Source organism: Solanum verrucosum, unplaced genomic scaffold (genome assembly GCF_900185275.1).
Source record: "Solanum verrucosum unplaced genomic scaffold, falcon-dt-bn FXZP01000112.1, whole genome shotgun sequence".
NCBI lineage: Eukaryota > Viridiplantae > Streptophyta > Magnoliopsida > Solanales > Solanaceae > Solanum > Solanum verrucosum.
Genome location: NW_026020441.1, coordinates 911390 through 925355, shown reverse-complemented (window position 1 = coordinate 925355; position 13966 = coordinate 911390). Strand labels below are relative to the sequence as shown.

Here is a 13966-nt window from a genome sequence, read left to right as displayed (position 1 = left end):
TTTCTTTCATGGGAGAATATTTTTGTTATGCATATGGTAAAAGAGCATTCGCTCTTAGAATCTCCCATTTTTTTGTATATCACAATACATTGTGTGTTGTGGAGGCAAGGCTCACATCCCCCTCCATTTATGTACTTGCTTTTCAAGTTATAAATATTTTCCCCTTGAAAAAAAAAAACATCATATTTATTATTTCAAGGCTAGAAAATTTCTGGAAAAATCCTTGGCCGATAATACTCTCCAAATCAGATGCAGACATATTTAATAACCTCAGATTTGTCAATTTATGCATTCCTATCGGCAGACAACGTAACCGTGTATTATCACAATCAAGCAATTGCAAATTACAAAGATTACCAATATCTGGTAATTCTTTCAACTCATTGCAATTTTGTAGTATTAGAGATCGTAGTTGACATAAACTATTGATGGAAGAAGGCAGTGCTCTAATACCAGTATGACTCAGATTCACAACTCTTCGAGCTGGAAATGCGAAACAAGAGATATTTAGGCAACATACCTCACTTGATTTCTTTTCCAGCTCTACAATTTTTTCCTCAAGTGATGATTTTTCACTCAAAAGCCTCTTTTTTGTTTCTTCTGCGGTACGCAACATAGAACGAGCTTTCAGCTCTTCATGAATCTTTTCAAAGACCTGCAATTAGTGAAGTCACATGAGTAAAATCCGGACAAGTTCACATGTCAGTCTACGTATTCGGACTTGAAAAGTATACAGAGATTAACTTGAGGTCTCATTATTTTTTGAATTCAGTAAATTACTGTTAACATTTGTACATAAGCTGTCATGCACCCCTACTCATTTGGATTGAGCACAGCTGTTGAAATGTACATAACATCTTGAAGGAGAAAAGCTACTAATACAAATAAAAGGTTCATCCACTCTGATTGTGCACATAAACAGATGCAAGAAAAGCAACTCTGTCCACAATTTCCTTGGTCTAATTCTTGGATATCGTCATCAATCCCAACCCCGCTGTGAGCTTACTGACCCATATAATATTGACCACAGCGAGATATATTCCACAAACAGCATATTGTGGTGAACTCAGGAATCTAGTTGTGTTCTATTAAGTACAGTTGAGACTTGAGATGAAGGATTAAAGGTTCCTGATGTGAAAGATTGGCTAAAGTATTTTTTTGGTGAAGTGAAAGATTGGCTAAAGTATTGATGTACAGTACATGTTATTGGTAAAAAGAAACATGTGTAAATAGATGCACTAGTGAATGCTCACAGGAATATTGATTTTTTCATGAAGGGCATTCCCTAACTTGTGCTGTCAGATAATACAGCATGATGCCAATGAGATCCAATAGTTCTTGAAGGAGAAGAAGGATCTACACTATGCAATTGCAAATGAATTTGGAGGTTTTCACCTAGATTACACATGACACTGCACTTGTAGATGATTGGATGAAGTGTGTAAAAACAATCTTTTCTCTGTAAAACTGTACCTGATTATTTGCATCAACCAACTCTTTCGGAATAGTTTTCTTCGAACCTTGAGAACTCAACTTTGGAAGCCGCATTTCTAAGCTTCGCTTCTCTGTTAGGGCAGCCTAAAAATTAAAGAATGGAGTAATAAAATGAATGATTGTCCCCTTAATAAATCAAATTTAATCACATTTAAAAAATACCTTAAGCTCTGCATCTTTTTCATTGCACAACGAACTGAATTTATCACAATCATAAATAGCCATTTCTAAGTTTAGCTTCTCAAAAGTCAAGATATCTTTCAAGTTATCCAATTCTTTTTGCATCTGTGATTCTTGGTTTTGCTTTCCATGTAAATCTTCCTGCAACTAAAATACGTTTATTACATATTGTGTTAGTCTGTTGTAACTAAAATGATAGATGGATATGCATAGAGATACAACTGACACAAGGAGATGAAAAATCTATTCAAAGAATAATATAGCAAGTCATCTATGTTAACATAAAAGAATAATCTCTATTTTCATCTAATTACCAGCAACATATACTTGTAAATAAAAACCAAATTTCAGTAACATATACTATCTTCATCTAATTACCAGATGTGATGCTTCAACAAACTTACAACATATGTTCTGTAATTAAATAGCAATACCCGACAATAGCGCTAGTTCAACATGTAATAATAATAGTAATGCCTATCAGATGTTTTCAATAGAAGACACTTCAGAATCCCTTATATATGTAGGTTACACGAATTACTAGCCCAAACAAAAGTTGTACTAATACCTACCAAATACTCCTAGTAGTGACCTTTACTAAAAAGTGAATTAATTTTAAAAAAATTTACTTACCCAATTGTTATTCATTAGACTTGCAGAACTTGTCACATTTGAACTAGTTGAAGTTGTAATGATATTGAAAATTGAAGCAGGAAGGTCATTCTGTTAAATATGGCACAAATTAATAACTTAGTATGTCGATAAAAGAAGAATAGAACGAGGAAAAGGGGAAGATGTATAGTGAGAGTGAAAAAAATTTAAGTTGTAATGTAGCATCTACTAATTTAGCGATGTATACTATAACAAATACCTTGGGATTCTGCAAAATGAGATACTAGCGCCATCATGCTCTCTTTTAACAATTTTTGGTCATGCACTAAACGAACTTCCATTACTTCTCGGTTTTTTCGCTCCTCTTCAAGTTGATTCTTAACTTCCATTAGCTTGCTTTCTACACTCTCTCGTTTACGGCGTTCTTCTTCTGCTTCCTTTTGTTGTGCTTGAAGTTGTTCTTGAATTTCATTTCTAGATATTCTACTTGCTGACTTAATTCCAGATCCTTGACCAAGAATGTACTTTGATTTTTCTCCCATTATTTGCACAAATGCAGAATTAATAATAGGATCCACATCGGTACCTTCTTCAATTTCTTGAATTTTTTCAGCATCTTTCACTTTATTCTACAAAAAAAAGGTTATACTAGCTTTAACTCTCCATATTTATTCAAATAAACTCATTCTATGAATAGAGGTAAAAAAAATATGTACATCACTTCAGCAGAAGCATTAGTAACCCATTGCCCATTTGGCTTCATGTGTGTTATTTCCCAAAGTTTTTGAAAATTCGGCTATTTTCCAGTGGTTGTGTCCCTCTATCAAAACAAGTGAAATTATGTTATTGTTGAAATTGTAACAATAATCGATCAAAAGAAAGACATATATCTCACCAATTCATAAGACACTGCTTGAAAAGTTTTTCTACCGCAAATATGATTCACTTATTGTTTTGCCTTATTATTTTTGTTTCTTTCACTCATTTTCTGCATTGATTTTGAGTGTGGAAATTTATTTTGATCTATGTATATAATAAGTCAAAAAAGAAAACAGACAATATAAAAGGTTAAATTTGTCACTTTTAAATACCTTAAAATCATCTGAGCTGAAGTAGTCTACCAAGAATTTCCATTCAGCTTCATTAACATCTGTTGGTATGTTTTGCAGACTCTCCTCTTTTGTAGCAAATTTCTTGAAATGGTCATGACGTCTACTTCGACGATATCGATACAAAATTTTTGCTGTTTGAAGAATGGTATTCCGATTGTGTTGTATGTCCGGAAGCTGAAAGGTGTCCTGCAATCAAAATAGTATAAATAATTAGGTTAAATAAAATGTGTCTTAGTTCCCAACCCCACTGTAGTTCTCAAAAGTTAAACATCTGCTATATCAAATTTCTCGCTCAAATCTTTTCATAAGTTAACATAGTGCATTTGAAGGACTGAAATAATTATATTCAAATAAAGATTAGAGTTGATCAGATAAGACAACCTTATACAATAGTTTTTTAATTTTATATCATACTTAACAATAGACATATAGCATAAGCTATAAGCTCTTTGATTCTCCTTGATCATTGTTTGGGTTCAGCACATACTAGAACAACATTAGTGGAATGACCCTCAAGGCTATTTTGATGTTTTGGCATGCTTTTAGTGTTTTGCCCCTTCCCGTAGTTCATTTATAGCTTTTATATGGTTTTGGGCTGTATGGCATGCTTTTCGAAGTGTTCGGTTGAGTTTGGTGCAAGTTTTTGAGTTTTGGAGGTTTACTGCCTGAAAGTTGACTTCAGTCAACATTCAGAGATTTTGACGTCTGATCGGAACTCTGTCAAGTCCATCAGCTTCAAAAGGGTCATTTTGGTCTAGTGTAATGATCAGTTCGGATTTTGAGGCGTTTATTTGGAGTTAGTGTATTTAGGCGTTTTAGCTTTGGAGTTTTACCAAAAACTTTCCTTCTGCCAGCTTTCTTAGTAAACACGCGCAGAATGTTGTTAGTATGGTTAGCTCTGGAACGCCGAATTTCGTCTAGAACGACCTTTGATTCGGTTCCCAAGAAAGCTAGGATGATTTTGTGGCATTTAGCAGTTCGTTTGGTAATTCTTTATAAGTACTGACTTTGGGTCGTTGCTGGTGCAACACTGAATGCAGGAGGTCACAATCTCAGACCTCCACGCTAACTGAGGCAACACACCCAAACTCATAGAAGTCAATGACTATTTTGTTTCAGTTTTACTTGTAGAATGAGAAATCAGTAACTAGTCACCAGTCGCACTTCAAAGATGCAGAAAAGTACTATAAAATGTTGTTAACAAGGCTGTCTCATGGACATGGGTGTCTGAAATGAGTTGGTGTTGTTCTTTTGGCTATGGCTGTGGGAGGTGCTATCGTGTCACAGATTAGGAGGGTTGAGATTTGAACAAGTTTCCATTTTTTTCGTAATGCCCCAGAGTTCCTCTAAGTAATCTGCACCAGATGAACTTGACATGGAGTGTTCTTTTTTAACAGTTAATGGTCTCATCAGCAACTGAAAATATTAGTTCATAAAACTTAGAAGTAACTTTAGAGAAACAGGTAGCTACTGAACAAGAATTTGGAGATATAGTTGAACATCCTCTGTTGATATCTGACTTATAAGAAGTAGCAGTACAGATTTTTTTTCATGCTATCATGATTCCTGAGTTCATTTACAGGATGTGGAAGTTTCGGGTGCCCGTAGATGAGGTACTGCAACACATGGGGATCAACATTGCATCTAGATGTTGGTGTTGTACATAACCTAAACCAGAGACTGTCTCATATTTTTCTAACCTCTTATTCAGCTGCAAAGCTATGGAGATTGTTTGCTAATGTTGCAGGTATTCCACTAGAAGGGTTGCAGCTTTCACAAGTAGTTATCAAATGGTGGATATGTGATTGTTGTCCAATTTTTTAAATCACTCATGAGGGCTTTACCAACTATCATTATTTGGAACTTATGGAAGAGAAGAAACAACCTTAAACATGGCAAGACAGCATCATTCAACATTTAGTTTAAGGTCAATTCAGACCTGTGGAAATTGGGAAAACTTATTCACCCGAAGTTGCAAGATCTACCTACAGGTTCGCCTAATATAGTGACTTTTCTAGAGAGAACTGATCTAGAAGCGGAAGCCATTGCAATTAGGGAGGCCTTACCTCACTATGCTACATAAGGAGTAACCCAAGTTTGTGTAGAAACAGATTCACTAGTCTTACAGAGAACTCTATGGCAGGCTTGTCTATAATTTATTCCGACGATAAGGATGATTTATCTCCAAGAACCTACGATGACCCATATAGCATTGCTTTCGACCATGTTTCAAGTAAGCAGAACAAGTATGCACATGACAAACTAGACAAGCTAATTTACCTTTAGTGCTCCAACCAAATAAAATACCATCAGCAGGAAAATCATTGATTGTCCACAACAAAGAAGCATGTAATTGAAAAATTTGTTTCATAAAAGCATCGTAAGTCTCAATTCCATCCCCCCATAAGATTTTCAAATCATCAATCAAAGGTTGGAGATACACATCAATATCCATACCAGGACCTTTTGGTACAGGAATAAGTAAAGACAACAAAAGATTAGATTGTTTCATGCATAGCCATGGGGGGAGATATATGGAATCAAGATAACTGGCCACATGCTATATGAATTACTCATTGAACCAAAAGGATTAAAACCATCTGAAGCAAGTCCAAGTCTTACACTACGAGGATCTGAAGCAAAATTTGGATATTTTTCATCAAAACTTTTCCATGCCAATGAGTCAGCAGGATGTCGTAACACTCCATCATCAACTCGTTCATCCTTATGCCACCTCATTTCTTTTGCGGTTCCTTTTGTCATAAACAATCGTTGTGATCTAGGTATAATAGGAAAGTATCTAAGAATCTTTCTAGAAATTCCTTTCTTTTTGTTATTCAAATTACCTGAAGCAACCTCACTATTGACATCTTTTCCTTTTCTCACTGTCCAACTTTTTTCACCACATTTAGGACATTGCCGCGTATTCCTTTCTATATAAGATACAATTATTAACGCATGCATCTATCTTCACATAATCTAAACCCAAATCTTTTATTATCTTTTGAACTTCATAAATAGAATCTGGGAGCACATTTTCTTTAGGTAAAGCATCACTAAGTAATTTCAACAAAGAGTCAAATGAAGTATTACTCCATCCATGCATACACTTCATTTGAAAAAGACGAACTATAAAAGAGAGTTTGGAGAACTTTTCACAATCCGGATACAATCGATTTTTTGCATCCTTCATTAACTTATAGAATCTCTTAGCTTCTGTATTAGGCTCTTCGTGCGGTGACTCAGTTGTCTCATCAAGGTCATAACTATTATTGGGAACACCATGATATATATCATGCAACATTTCAAAAACTTCAGCATCATCTTTTTCTAAATTTGAATCTTCACTAATATTTGTTTCATCATCTGAAGATAGATCTAGCTCACCATGATGAATCCAATTTTTATAAGTTTGATTCATTCCAAACCAACATAAATCTGTTCTCACTTCATCTTGCGTTTTCCAAAGAACATTATTGCATTTTATGCACGGACATTGAATTCTTACACCAACCTCAATATTAGAAAATGCAAAATTCAAAAATTGCTCCACACCATTTAAAGATTGTGGAAATGCTCTATTTCCAATAAGTATCCAACTTTTATCCATTATATACTTGCCTACAACAATTTTAAATTAATTAATATAAAGTTATATGATTTTTTAATCAAAAAAATAAAGAAAGAAAATGTTAGAGAAAAACTTCATTATAAAAGGTCAATATAAAAACCAGAAAGTGCTTGTAAGACCAGTAATTCTTTTTGTATATCTACATCTACGAACATCTTCAGAAATCATTCATATATCTACAACCTCTCATACAAAAGAGTATAAAATAGATAAGATTAGAATAGCTAAACAGTTTAAATTCAAATCTACATGTGATATTTCAATATCAATATAAGCAACTTTAAAAAAATGGCTTAATAAAGGAGTGGTGCAACTATGAAATTATAGGAGTTAGAAATACATCTCTCCATATTGTCCGAGATGTTGCAATTCCATAGTACTAGGACATATCACGTGTATCTTTACCATGTAGCAGAAAATAACATGTAAGAAAGTATGCTAAAGATAGCTATGCAGGCAAGTTATATGTCATCTTAAGTGAGAATATAACAAGTTCATAGGCACCAATGGCAACAATTTGGTCAACCGTATCTTCAGACAAGCATACACATGACCAGACTGTATTACATCAACATTACTTCAAAATGTAAGGAAGAACTGAAATAAAAGAGTAAATTGTGATCACACCTGTTTACCACTGGAAACAGGTCGTAGTATTGCTCCAGCACCTACAACCTTAGCTTTAGCCATAGCAATAGATGGAGGACGAGACCCTGCAGAACAATAAACCCTGCTAAGAATATTAGTATAATTAATCTAAATTCTTAGATTATTCAACCAAGCAAATGTTGTCATCTACGAGAAGAAAAGAAAATTTCCTCTTGAGAGACCATACCTTAAAACTAATGAGATGTTAGAAGAAAAGATGCAATTTAGTACGAGGAACAAGCGTTCAGATGCTATTAAGAAAATTATACATATAGTAGCAACACAATGTATCATAATACTCAACGGAACTGCAGAATCCCTTTGACCTTATGGACGAATCTATGTTTTGTACTCTACATGCAGATCAATTTAACATTCCCCTACTTCTGAAATATGTTTTCCTTTGGAAATAGGTTGAAATAAACTCAATTTCAAGAATGGAAAGGATACTACATTAACTATAAGTTGATGAAGAAGAAAGTAAAGAACTATCCGCAGCAGATTGAAGTTTCTGAACAAAGTCGTGAGTATGTTCTCAAGGACTTCTCAAGGATTCTAGATAAACAGATTGAAAAGATTGTCTTATTCCTGTTGGAGAAACAAGGGAACTGGCAAGCAGGTTATTTATTCTTGGACAAGAGCATGATGTCCTAGTACAGCAACAAGATGGTTCAAAATTATCTGAACTTCAACAGTCATATAGAGATGTAGGCAGAGAGCTGCTACAGCTTCTCTTTTTCGTTAAAACGAATGCCATTGGTGTGCGCAAGATACTGAAAAAGTTTTACAAGAGATGTGGTTATAAATTCACCAATTACTATGTCAAGACTTGAGCAAATCATCCTTATTCCCACCTGAGACAAATATTTCAGCATGTGGGCGTTTCAGCTGTAGTTGGAACCATATCTCGCAATCTTGCGGATCTCCAAGACAACAAGGTGAACTTTACTTCAATATATGATCACCCGGGTCTGCCTTTTCAGGACCCGATCATTGGTTCTATTAATCAAGCAATGGATAGACTAACAAATTCAACTGATTCCCTTCACTATTTGGGGAAACATGCATCTATTTTACCAGAAGAACTACCAATTCCTTCTGAGGATCATGCTGCCAATGAGAGATATCACTTGATGTCACTTCTGCTGAACTTGGCAAATGCATTCTTGTATATGGTTAACAACATAATAGTCCCAACAGCAGATGACTACTCTATTAGTTTTGGAGCTGTAGCAACTCTTTGTGGGGCTGTAATTGGCCGATCTATTGCTGTTGCTCAGGTGTTCTGTTAAGTGTATTTCAGTGCATGGTCAAATAAATCCTACATGAAGCCTACTTTGTTCAGCAGCATTGTCCTTCTTGTCGGGAATACCTTATATGGACTGGCTTATGACTTCAACTCGATATACTTACTTCTAGCTGGATGTCTATTTTGTGGGCTTGGTCCGGCAAGGGTAGTTAATAGGCGTTATATTACTGATTGTGTTCCTCTGCATTTGCGAATGAAGGTTTCAGCTGGTTTGGTAAGTGCAAGTGCACTTGGAATGGCATGTGGTCCAGATGTTGTCTGCTTGTTTCAAACTAACTTTAAGTTCCTGAATATCACTTTTAACCAAGACACTTTACCAGGATGGATAATGGCTCTTGCATGGTTTGTTACCAGTTATGCTTGTGGACTACCTTTAGAGAACCTCCAATGCTAGAAATAGAGGATGTTCTGCTACCAAAATCCAATAGTTGGAAGATTGAAAATGGCTTAGTGCAGAAAGGTATTACCCAGCCATTACTTTTAAGTGCAGAAGAGACAAAACCAGACGAAGATGACGACCAAGATTGCGATAATAGTGAAAAATCTGCAGAGGAGATCCATAAGCATGTTACTTCCATAGTCTCTGCGTATAAGTTTCTTACCCCATCAGTGAAGGTTCAACTGCTTATATACTTTATGCTGAAGTACGCGATGGAGATTTTATGCTCAACAAGCAATGTGGCCATTTTTCTTGCATGTCTTGGGTTGACTGTCCTTCCAGTGAACATTCTTGTTGGAAGCTAACTCAGAAACATTTTTGAGGAAAGACAAGTTTTTCTTGCATCAGAAATCCTAAAACATTTATATTTAATTTTATTTGCTATCATGAGCTTAAGTTTTTTAACAGACCACTAAAACAGTCCATATCGAAATCAGAAAAGTCCTCAGAAGTAAAGGCCCTAAGAAAGTGAAACTGGTCTACTTCACATCACTAGAATAAATTTGGTCTTGAGGGTAGAACAAGTCAACCCTCAACAACTTAAAATATTGTCATATTAGTCAGTATATTAGTGACAGAAATCCAACCTTGCAAGCTAGACCACTGAAACATTATATTATAATTCATAGGAGATAAACCAGTTTCAGAGGGAGCAGAAGTTCATCAATTAAATAAGTTCACACTGTACATCTACGTACTTCTTGTTTTCGTGAAGCTGTGAGGTGACACTGTGTACCTTTGACAGAGCGTACAAGAATGTAATGGCAAGAAAGACCATTCAAGGTGAACGCAAAAGATATGTTGGGATAAAAAATAATGCAATTACCACCACACACATTAACGGAAGCACTAAACCTTCTAACTAAAATCCCACAAGTTTGATAACGAACCCTTGCTACAATACTATGTTAATGATCCTAAATGTGAAATAACTAATAACTTCTATCCAATACTACGTTTTAGGTGTGCTTGGGAATAGTTCTGAGTTTCCATGTCGTAATTCCTTATTCCGTACCACAATATGTATGTTCAGCTCTAATCACATTTGTAGCTGCTGAAGTACTGGAAGGCGTTAACCTTAACCTTCTATATCGGGTCATGTCTTCAAGGATTTCTAAAGAAACCTATAATGGTGGACTACTTTCAACAGAAGCTGGAACTTTAGCTTGAGTATTTGCAGATCGTAGCTACATGTCTCCAGAGTCAGCTACGATTCGATGCTCAGTTTTATGTAATATTTTTACCCAAATCGTAGCTCAGTTCTATGCACTTCTTGAATGGATGCAGTATTGGAAATCTGCAGACATGTAGCTGTCGTTTCGCAATATCGCAAGTCCTTATTCCACAGTGCACTCCCTACCGTTGAAAGTGCTATTGGCAATCCCTTGCATTCCACAACAATTTTCTTCCCTATCTCTTCAAAACAAGATAATTTCTACTGGAAAGTATCAGAAATAAAAGGCAATTAAAATTTGACAATTGAAAGTATCCGAAGCTCTTCCTTTACCAACTTTACCACCTGACCTCATCTTCCTTATTTTATAAAGAAATTACCAAGGCAAATTATTAGAAGAAAAATCTGAATTGCAATCTCTCATCTAATTCATGAATAACACATGATAATAATTTATACAATCCCATTCCAGTAATCTCACCAAAGAGACTAAATCAAAAGAAATTGAACTTTAACAAATCAATTGAAATTTTACAAAATAACCTAGGAGACTAAATCATAAGATAATCATACGCAAGAATTCACCGAACTTTGTGAAAAGAAACTAAATCATAAAGAAAACTCACCAGAGATGGACTTCAAGAACAACCGAGAAAACCAAGTTTCAGAAACTGAAGAGGCGCAACTTGTGGCAAAGGAAAATAAAAATTGGTGAACTTCTACAATTTTTTTTGGCGGAAACAAAAAAAAAACGCGATTCTATTGGCGGAAAACTAAAAAAAATCTATTTTTTGCCACAATGTATACAATACTGTCAAATTAAATATATTAGCAACAATAAGAAAATTATTGTTGCCAAATATTTTTTAAGATAGCAACAAATTAATTAAATTGTTGCCATTACTTAAGTTGGCAACAATATCATCAAAAAAGTTGTTGCAATTTTCTAATATTTGAAACTTATTATATTAATTATTATTAACAATATAAATATCGCAACAATACTAACATATTTGGCAACAACAAAAATATTGTGGTTAAAAATTAAATGATATACCAACAATTAAATCAAGTTGTTGTGATTTATCAATATAAGCCGACAATAATATAGTTGTTGCTAAAAAGCTGTTGCTAATTCCATAGTTTCTTGTAGTGATACTAAGTAAAACGCCTCGCCTCACGCCCCCGCCTTTTAAAACACTAGTTGTGCATTTTCCAAAGTGTTGTGAAATTTCTGAAATGTTGTCTTCTTTCCAAAAAGTTGTGACATTTACCCTTTGTTGACTATAAATAGCAAGGCTTTCTCTCATTTTTCTGCACTGAATTTTTCCCTTCTTTTGTATACATTTATTACAAAACAAAATTGATCAATCGTGTCTCTGTATGTGATTCATTGCTGTCATTTTAAGTTCATTGAAATTATTGAAGTTTGAGTTACCCCTACTTTTTTAATGGTTTATATATTTTGTCTTGGGAGGAATTAATCTACAACCTCAGGTACTTGAGGGATTAAATTTCTTAAGGACATAGAGTGAGTTATGTGGACTCGAATAGTTCTTTTATTTTTCTTTTGATTTTTTATTATTTTGGGTTTGCTAATCTGAATACAGGAGGTAACAATATGGTCACTCGACTTTGATTAATTCACTCAGAAAGTCATTCAACTTTAAATAGTTCACATAGAAAGTCATTCAACTCTATTTTATAACCCTCATTCATTTATTGATATTTCACTCAGAAAGTAGCTAAATTTTATTTTTATAACCCAAATGTCATTCAACCAATTTAAATAAATTTTATTTCAAACTAAAATTTTAAGAAATAGTAATATATCCATTTTAATTATTTTATTGAACCCGCTTTAATTATTTAATTTTAATTTTTTTTTTAAAATGCACAACGATAATTGGCAAAAATCTTTCATTTTCCGTTCTAGTATTTTTCTTCTCTCTTATTTTCCAGTTATATTGACAAAATTCATTTTCCCCCTTTTTTCTAGTGTTTATCTCTTTTTATGAAAATTATTAATGTGATGATACCTGTTTTGTTTCTTTCTATGGTATAATACTAATTACCTTCTCTTTTTGCTCGAAATTAAAAAGAGCAATAAGTTCAAAATAAAGCTAACATAGACAGAGGCGTATCCAAGGGGGGTCACTGGGTTCACGTGAACCCATGGTCCCCTCCTGAGATCATATATAGTAGTGTTATATTTTTTTTAAAAATATTGAAATATAGATGTGTGAACCCACACTTGAAGTATCACATAATGCGATTATGATTGGGTGCACCTCTCTCCGCGAGGTTAGAAATTTGAATTTTATATTTATCTTGTTTTATTTTTCTTTCTAAAATTAGATAACACTTCTCTAAGTGGTAATTGCTATATATATATAAGAATTAATTTTAGACCTAAAATTTTAAAATTTTAACGGTGTTCAGTAGTAAAAACCTAAATGTCGAACCGATCAAATTTATATCACAGATCAACCTTTTTTATAACAGTGCACCCATCATCTCAAAATCCTGGATACGCCTCTGAACATAGAGTAGGTTAGCTAGTTAAAAATCATTCCTTCCTTTGAGCTAAAAAAATTTATATTATTAAAGTTACTTTCATGTAAAACGAAAAAATAAATTAACCTGAAAATTCATTTACATAGTATAACACACTGAAAATTTATTTACATAGTATGACACGTTGACTCTTATTTGTTATTTTGTCAAAATACTATAAACTCTAATTGTTGACTATTGTACTATGTCAAAATACTCCAAACTCTAATCGAGAAATTAATCGCTCGATCAACTAATCAAAGCACTAATGGAACAAACTGGACCAATGTAATATTCCACCAATTTTCTTAAAGCAAAAGTATCTTTTGTTCATAACTGGAAACATGTTTACTAAGTAAAATGGGTATTTTATTATTTATAAAAAGATAATTTAAAATAAAAAGTACATTTGAACAAAATTTAATGAAAACATATTTAAATTGGTAGGGTGACTTTTCAAGTGAAATACTAAAAAATTGAGAGACTTTTGAGTTATAAAATAAAGTTGAATGATTTTCTATGTGAATCATTCATAGTTGAATGACTTTCTAAGGGCCCGTTTGGCCATGCGATATGGTATCATGATATGAAATCATGAGATGAAATTGAAGGTTTGTTTGGACATGCGATATGGAATTTTTGTGTTGTATATTTTCTCATAAACATAAAAATCTCATAAGTTGTAAAACTATTAAAATAGCCCCAATTGTTTATTCAATCTTATCAAATAAACAAAAATTATAAAATCACATAATAAATTATTACAATTATTTGTTCTTCAGTTAAATAATTGTTTTATCTAACTTTAATT

General features: G+C 33.7%; 1 protein-coding gene and 2 pseudogenes across 2 annotated transcripts in view; 2 read left to right on the top strand and 1 right to left on the bottom strand.

The window, feature by feature from the left end:
• Positions 1 to 13966, top strand: part of LOC125808456 (ras-related protein RABH1e) — a 942753-nt gene that overhangs the window by 110201 nt on the left and 818586 nt on the right. The gene's annotated exons all lie outside the window — the stretch shown is intronic.
• LOC125808358 (uncharacterized) lies at positions 469 to 7008 on the bottom strand (annotated as a pseudogene).
• LOC125808357 (SPX domain-containing membrane protein At4g22990-like) lies at positions 8071 to 10894 on the top strand (annotated as a pseudogene).